General features: G+C 45.4%; 2 pseudogenes; one reads left to right on the top strand and one right to left on the bottom strand.

Moving 5' to 3' along the window:
- Positions 1–206: 206 nt before the first annotated feature.
- Positions 207–2,185, top strand: LOC102897660 (annotated as a pseudogene).
- Positions 2,186–4,923: 2,738 nt separating this feature from the next.
- Positions 4,924–5,039, bottom strand: LOC112476878 (annotated as a pseudogene).
- Between the last annotated feature and the right edge of the window lie 2,174 nt (positions 5,040–7,213).

Genomic DNA, 7,213 nt, shown 5'->3' on the forward strand with positions numbered 1-7,213 from the left:
CGTGGCCCCTGGCCCCCTCCCCTGGCACCTACCATGTGAGGCGATTGCTGCGGGCACTGGCGGCCCCCACTGCATTGAGAGTGGAGACACAGGCTCAAGATAGCAGAATCCAATTGAGATTGGGGGGCCAAGCTCGCGCGCCACGTTCCCCTCTCAGTTGCCATGAATCACAGACACCCCGGCCCGATGGGCCCCATGTACGAGGTATGGCCTCATATGCGCAGGTTATCTCCCTTCTCACCCTTCAATCACGTGTCTTCTGTTGGGTGAAGAAACTGCAAGTGGAGCCGAGTTCCAGCTGGGACGTGACCGGATACGGCTCCCACAGCAAAGCGCGAGCCTGAGCAAGAACATGCCACCCTCTCGGCCAGTCACCACCACCGTCAGCACCTCCTTGCCCATCCCGGTCCCAAGCCTACCTTACAAGTGGACCATCCCCTTCCGAGGAAGCACTGGGACGGGCATGTAGTTGTTAACACCAGCAAGGAACACTTTTGTCACTGGGCAAATCCTCCCGGGACCATATAACCTAATGCATCCAAGCACGGTGAGCCTTCTTGATACCCACCAAAAATGTGGACTCGCATCTAAGAGTGAGATTGAGAACACAAGCAGCGGTGCAGATCATCAGTGAGCACTCACCCACCATTCAGAATAATGCAAGTGGGGCCACCGTAGCCACTGCCACCACGGCGACTGCCACTTCACAAAACAGTGATTCCAACAGTGACGGTGACTATCAGCTAGTCCCCCGTGAGGTGCTGTGCTGCATGACCAACGCTTACGAAGATTTAGAGTTCTTAGGCCAAAGGACATTTGGGCAAGTGGGCAAGTGCTAGAAACAGGGCACCAAGAAAATTATGGCCTTCAAGATCCTGAAGAACCACCCATCACATGACCAACAGGGTCAGATAGAAGCGAACATCCTGGCCCGCTTGAGCATGGAGAATGCTGATGAATACAAGTCTGGCCGGGCCTACGAGTGCTTCCAGCACAAAAATTACATGTGCTGGGTCTTTGAGATGCTGCAGCAGAACCTCTATGACTTTCTGAGGCAGAACAAGTTTAGCCCCTTGCCTCTCAAGTACATTTGCCCAAGCTTCCAGCCACAGCCCTGATGAAACTAAAAAGCCTGGGTCTTACCCATGCTGACCTCAAACCAGAAAACATCATGCTGGTCGATCCACCTAGACAATCATACAGAAGAGAGGTCATCAACTGTGCTCCAGCCAGTCCCATGTCCAGGGCTATGTGTTCCACCTACTTGCAGTCCAGATAGTAACCAGGCCCCTGAGGTCATCCTTGGTTTATCATTTTGTGAGGCAACTGATATGTGGTCCCTGGGCTGTGTCACTGCCCAGCTATTCCTGGGCTGGCCGCTGTATCCAGGAGCTTCAGAGCATGACCAGCTTTGGTATATTTCATATTTATTAAGTGCAGTGACACAGGCTCGCTGTATCCTCTGTGGGGGCTCAAGACACCAGATGACCATGAAGCAGAGATGGAGATTAAGTCAAAAGAAGCAAAGCACATTTTCAGCTGTTCATATGATATGGCCCAGATGAAAATGACAAGAGATTCAGAACGGAGTGACATGTTGGTGGAAAAAACACATGGGCAGAGTTCATCGATCTGTTGAAGAAGATGCTGACCATAGATACTGATAAGAGAATCGCTCCCATTGAAACCTTGGGTCACCCTTTTGTTACCATGACACACTTGATTTTCCCCATAGCACACATGTCAAATCATGTTTCCAGAACATGAAGATTTGCAAGTATCGGGTGAATATGTATGGCACAGTGAACCAGAGCCAAACCCTTTTCATCACGCATGTGGCCCCGCAGCATGTCCACCACCCTGACCATGACCTTCAACAACCAGCTGAACACTGTCCGTACCAGCCCTCAGCAGCATCCATGGCGGAAGGGGCCCAGTGGACCATGCCCAGATGCATGCTCAGCCTGACCGCTTCCAGTAAGTTCTCATCCTGTGCCCACCTGGCTTCCAAGGGTTTCAGGCCTCTGCCTCTAAGCATACTAGCTATTCCGTATGAATGGAAAATGCAGTTCCTGGCTTCATTCAAGCCTCAGAAGCTCCTGCTTCCCCTCTGCTGCAGGAGCAGCTTGCTGCAGTGGTCACCCATGTGTCCCTGCAGCATGCAACTGTGAATCCCCAGTGTTGATGAGGATATGAAGAAAGTGGAACATTCATATGTTGCTGATGGGAATGCAAAATGATGTAGCCATTTTGAAAAACCATTTGGAAATTTCTTTCTCTTTTTTTTCCATTTGGCAATTTCTTTAAAAAGTTATAAGTTTAAAAAGTAAAGAACAATGAAACTGTTGACACAGATCTGTATACCAATGTCCTTAGTGCCATTATTCATAATGTTCTCAAACTGGAAATAATCCTGTATTTGTTTGCTAGAGGTGCTGTGACAAAGTACCACAAACTGAGGAGCTTAAATAACAGAAATTGACTCCTGTTATTCTGGTGGCTAGAAGTCTGAGATCAAGGTGTCAGTGGGGTTAGCTCTGTTCCATGCCTCTCTCATAGCTTCTGGTGGTTGCTGGCAATCTTTGGTGTTCCATGGAGTGGAGAAGCATCACCCAGATCTCCACCTTGATCTTCATATGGTGTCCTCCCTGTGTGCATATCTGTGTCAAAGTTCTTTTTATGAGGACCCTAGTCATATTGAATTAAGGGTCCATCCTACTTCAGTATGATCTCATCTTAACGAATTACATCTACAAAACCCGATTTTCAGACAAGGTCGCGTTCTGCAGTACTGGGGGTTAGGACTTCAACATATGAATTTTGGAGGGGATACAATTCAACCCATAACAAATCTAAATGTCCACCAACTTGCGAGTAGAAAAACAATTTGTGGCTATGCATGTAATGGAATACTATTTAGACATAAAAAGGAACAAACTACTGATACCCACTTCAACATAGATTATGCTGTAAAACTTTATGCTCAATGAAGGAAGCCATAGCAAAAGGCTACATGTTATATAATTCCATTTATAAAAAATATCCAGAAAATGCAAATATATCGAGAAAAAAGCAGATCAGTGGTTGCCTAGTGCTTCAGACGGGAGAAAGGATTAAACAAAAACTAGCATGAGAAAACTTGTGGGGCTGACGGAAATGTTCTAAAATTCCTTTTTCGTAATGGTTACCAACTACATAAATTTGCTAAAAAGAATCACTGAATTGTACACTTACAAGGGGTTAATTTTTTAACAAATTATATATTAATAGGGCTTTTTTTTTTTAAGAAAAAAATTCTAGGGGTGGAACCAGTTATGTGTTTTAACAAGCCTTCCAGTTGATTCTAATGTATACTCAAGTTTGTAAATCACTCCTCTAAAGAGAATGTTTAAGTCAGGTGAACTTGAGATAACATCATTGGCACATCTAAGTCTAATTAGCACATCTAAGTCTCACCTAATTCCTAACCACCCAGTGTGGTAGAGAATCATGAAGACAGTTATATACCTTAAGCTATGATCCCCAACCTTTTTGGCACCAGGGACCAGTGCATGTATGAGAATCTAATGCCTGATGATCTGAGGTGGAGCTAGCTCTGGGGAGTGCCTGCAAATACAGATGAAGCTTCGCCCATGCTCACCTCATGCTGTGCGGCCCAGTTCTTAACAGGCCACGGGCCGGAACTGATACTAAAAGGAATAAATGACTACATTTTCTTTACAAATCTGAATAGCATGTGTGTTAAATTTGATATAGAGCCCAGACTTAGAAGTGACCCTGAGATTCAGACCCATGTCCAAGTGGACACTTCCAACTTGACACTTTGAGGTTCCTCAGACACCTCAGAGGCACTTGTCCTGAATTAAGTTCTTTATCTCTCAATTTGCTTTCCTTGGTAAATGGGCCCACTATCCACCCATTCACGCAAGCTCAAAATCCGGGAGCTACCTTTGCCTCCCCGACCATCCCCGCACTCGAGTTAGTTGCTGAAGCTTGAGGTTCCATTTCCATTATCTCTCCTCATTTTTTTCCAGTAATGGCTTTCGGCCAGGACCTTATCACGTGTCCCAAATGGCCTCTCTGCCCTTAGTCTCGCCCCACCCTCATTTAATCCACCCATTCAGATATCCTCGGGATCATTCTTACATACGAACATAATTATGCCACTCCCTCCTAAAACTCCTTTGGTGGCTTCTCTTCTCTACCAGTTAGAAATTGCTTTCGGTCTCATATAACAGAAACCTGCTTATGGTTTGTTTAATCGAATAAAGATTTTTCACATACTATGAAAAGTGCAAGAATAAGCAGTCCATTTCCAATGAAAACCACTTTTATGTCTTATAGCAAAGTAATGTGCATTTAGAGTTTAAATATACAATTTGAAGATTTGAATATAATTGGGCCCAAGTATAGTATTTTCAAAAAAGGTCCCCGGCGGCTCTACTGTGCAGCCAGGGTTGACAGCCACTGCACCCAACTCAGGTGCCTTTGATTTACAGCTAAGCGCTAGAAAAGAATGAACCAAGATGACAGTAGGCCAGAGCCCAGGCTGGAAGTGCTAAACAGACAGCATACGACATATGTTATGGCCAAGATCATTAAATACACAGCTAACTCTCAGTTATAGTTTGCAAACTTCTAATCCCAAACTGTTCACTACTGCTCACTAGCAATCTAATTTTTGCACTTTTCCTTTTCCAACTTTCAAAAATGCCTTAGATACTTCACGATTCTGTAATATAATCTCATAGGGTTTCTTTATTGGTAACAGTCTTTGCAATTTTTTCTTTTCTTTTTGTTTTGTGATTTACTAACGTTAAATATCTTCAGGTAGGACTAGCTTATACCACTTTCAACTATTTCTAATTTGCTTCCTAGTTATTAGTGTATTTGTTTGTTTCTTCTTCTTATTATTATTATTTATGCCTACAGCACCTACTCTTCCCAGGTGGTCTCCCATCCAAGTACTAACCAGGCCCGACCCTGCTTAGCTTCCGAGATCAGACATCAGGCTTGGACAGGGTGGCATGGCCATAGACCATGGACTGTGGCTCCACTGGGGCGCAAACCCAGGACCTTCTGCGTGTAAAGCAGACGCGCTAACCACTACACTATGGTACCACGTCCTAGTGTATTTGTTTCTTAGCCTTAAAAAAAACTCTTTCAGGCTTCTCGCAAGATGGCCTTGAAGGTAGAGGTTGTGCACACCTCATCTAACGACTACACCAAAATTATAACAAAACTACAGAGCAATCAGCACATGGAGTCACCTGAGGTCTAGCTGAACAGAAGCCCTACAACTAGAGACAAAAATAACAGGTCACCTCAAAATGGTAGTAGCGGCGAAGACACGAAACGGACCCGTCCCACAACTGCCAGTGGCTATGGAGAATCGGAAGGGCCATCTCGGCTGCAGAGCCACCTCCCCAGCCCAAGGAGCTAGGGGTCCTGGCTGCATGCTGGGCTCCCCAGCCCAGGGTTCCAGTGCCCAGAAGAGAAGTCCCTACAACCCCTGGCCGTGAACGCTGAGTGAGACGGAGGGCTGAGGGAAGCCAAGACCTTCCTCTTAAAGGGAAGCACTTGGACTTACTCAGTGACAGACTCACTTACTGTGAACGCCAGTGCTGGGGCAGCTGTTCCAGGGGCACCAGGGACATACGGGAGGAGCTGAGTGCCGGGCTTCAGGGTGTCGGCTGGAGGGCTGGCTTCCTCTCCCTTGCCCTCCAGCCTGCAAACGCAGGCACTGTGGTATGGGAGTCCTCATCAACCTGGATAACAAAGGTCGCCCCGCCCATTGGATTCCCTGAGACCCCGCCTCTCCCAACTCGTGGGCCCACCCAAGCCGCTTCCAGTGATTTATTCCATACAAACAGGCTGTCTGGACTTCTGCTGCGAACGTTCATAAAATCTCTCAAAGGCTTATGGAACCCAAAGAAGCAGCATCTGGCCTCGGCATGCCCTGTACCTCTTGCTGAGCAGCCCCAAGCCCCGGACTAGTGGCAGCCAGCCTCGGTTTCTGATTTGACCCCTCAAGGCACCTATAAGCCCAGCACAGGTGGCAGCCATATGTGGATTGCTTGATGACTCTTACCAGGTGGCCCCAGAGGTGCACAGGCTGCAACTGAACTTGGCCTGCAGCTGGCCCCCTCCCAGGACTGTGCCACTGGGCCCCACAGCACGCTTACGACATAAAGCCATTCTACTAAGACCGAGAGACTTAGGAGCCCTACCTAATACACAGAAACAGACACAGGTAGGCAGCCAAAATGGGGAGACAAAGAAGCATGTCCCACATGAAAGAAAAGAACAAAACTCCAGAAAAAGAATTCACCAAAATGGAGACAAGCAATATACCAGATGCAGAGTTCAAAACGGTGGTATAAGGATGCTCAAGAAACTTAGGGGAAGAGTAGATGAACTCAGTGAGAACTTTAACAAAGAGATAGAAAACATAAAAACGGAGATGGGAAACATAATAGGGAGCCAGTCAGAAATAAAAAATCTAATATCTGAGATGAAGAGTACATTAGAGGGAATCAATAGAATCAGTGACATAGAAAATGTGGTAGCAAAGGACACTCAATAAGAACAGCAACAAGAAAAGAAATCCAAAAAAATTAAAATAGTTTAAGAAGCCTCTGGGACAACATCAAGCATAACAACATTCGCATCATAGGGGTACAAGAAGGAGAAGAGAGAGAGCAAGAGATTGAAAACCTATTTCAAGAAATAATGACAGAAAAAACTTCCCTAACCTGGCAAGGGAAATAGACATACAACCCCAGGAAGTTCAGAGAGTCCCAAACAAGATGAACCCAAAGGGGCCGACACCGAGACACATCATAATTAAAACGCCAAAGGTTAAAGACAAAGAAAGAATCTTGAGAGCAGCAAAAGAAAAGCAATTAGTTACCTATGAGGGAGCTCCCATAAGACTGTTGGACAGTTTCTCAACAGAAAATAACTGAAAAATAAAAAATATTATTAAAAAACTCTTTCTCTGTACTTTGCTTCTTTTGGATTTCTCCTAGTTCTGATATTTTTCTATAATTCATATAAGATATGTTTTTCCTAAGCAAAGGCTTTGGCGATAATCCCTTCGTGATGTATGATGTGAAGGAGATTAATAGGAAACTACATATTTTCTGAGAATGACGAAGGTGTAAAGGGGAAATTGTCTTGGGTTATAGAAGGGAAAATAAAATGATTTAGG

Source organism: Pteropus alecto, unplaced genomic scaffold (genome assembly GCF_000325575.1).
Source record: "Pteropus alecto unplaced genomic scaffold, ASM32557v1 scaffold81, whole genome shotgun sequence".
NCBI lineage: Eukaryota > Metazoa > Chordata > Mammalia > Chiroptera > Pteropodidae > Pteropus > Pteropus alecto.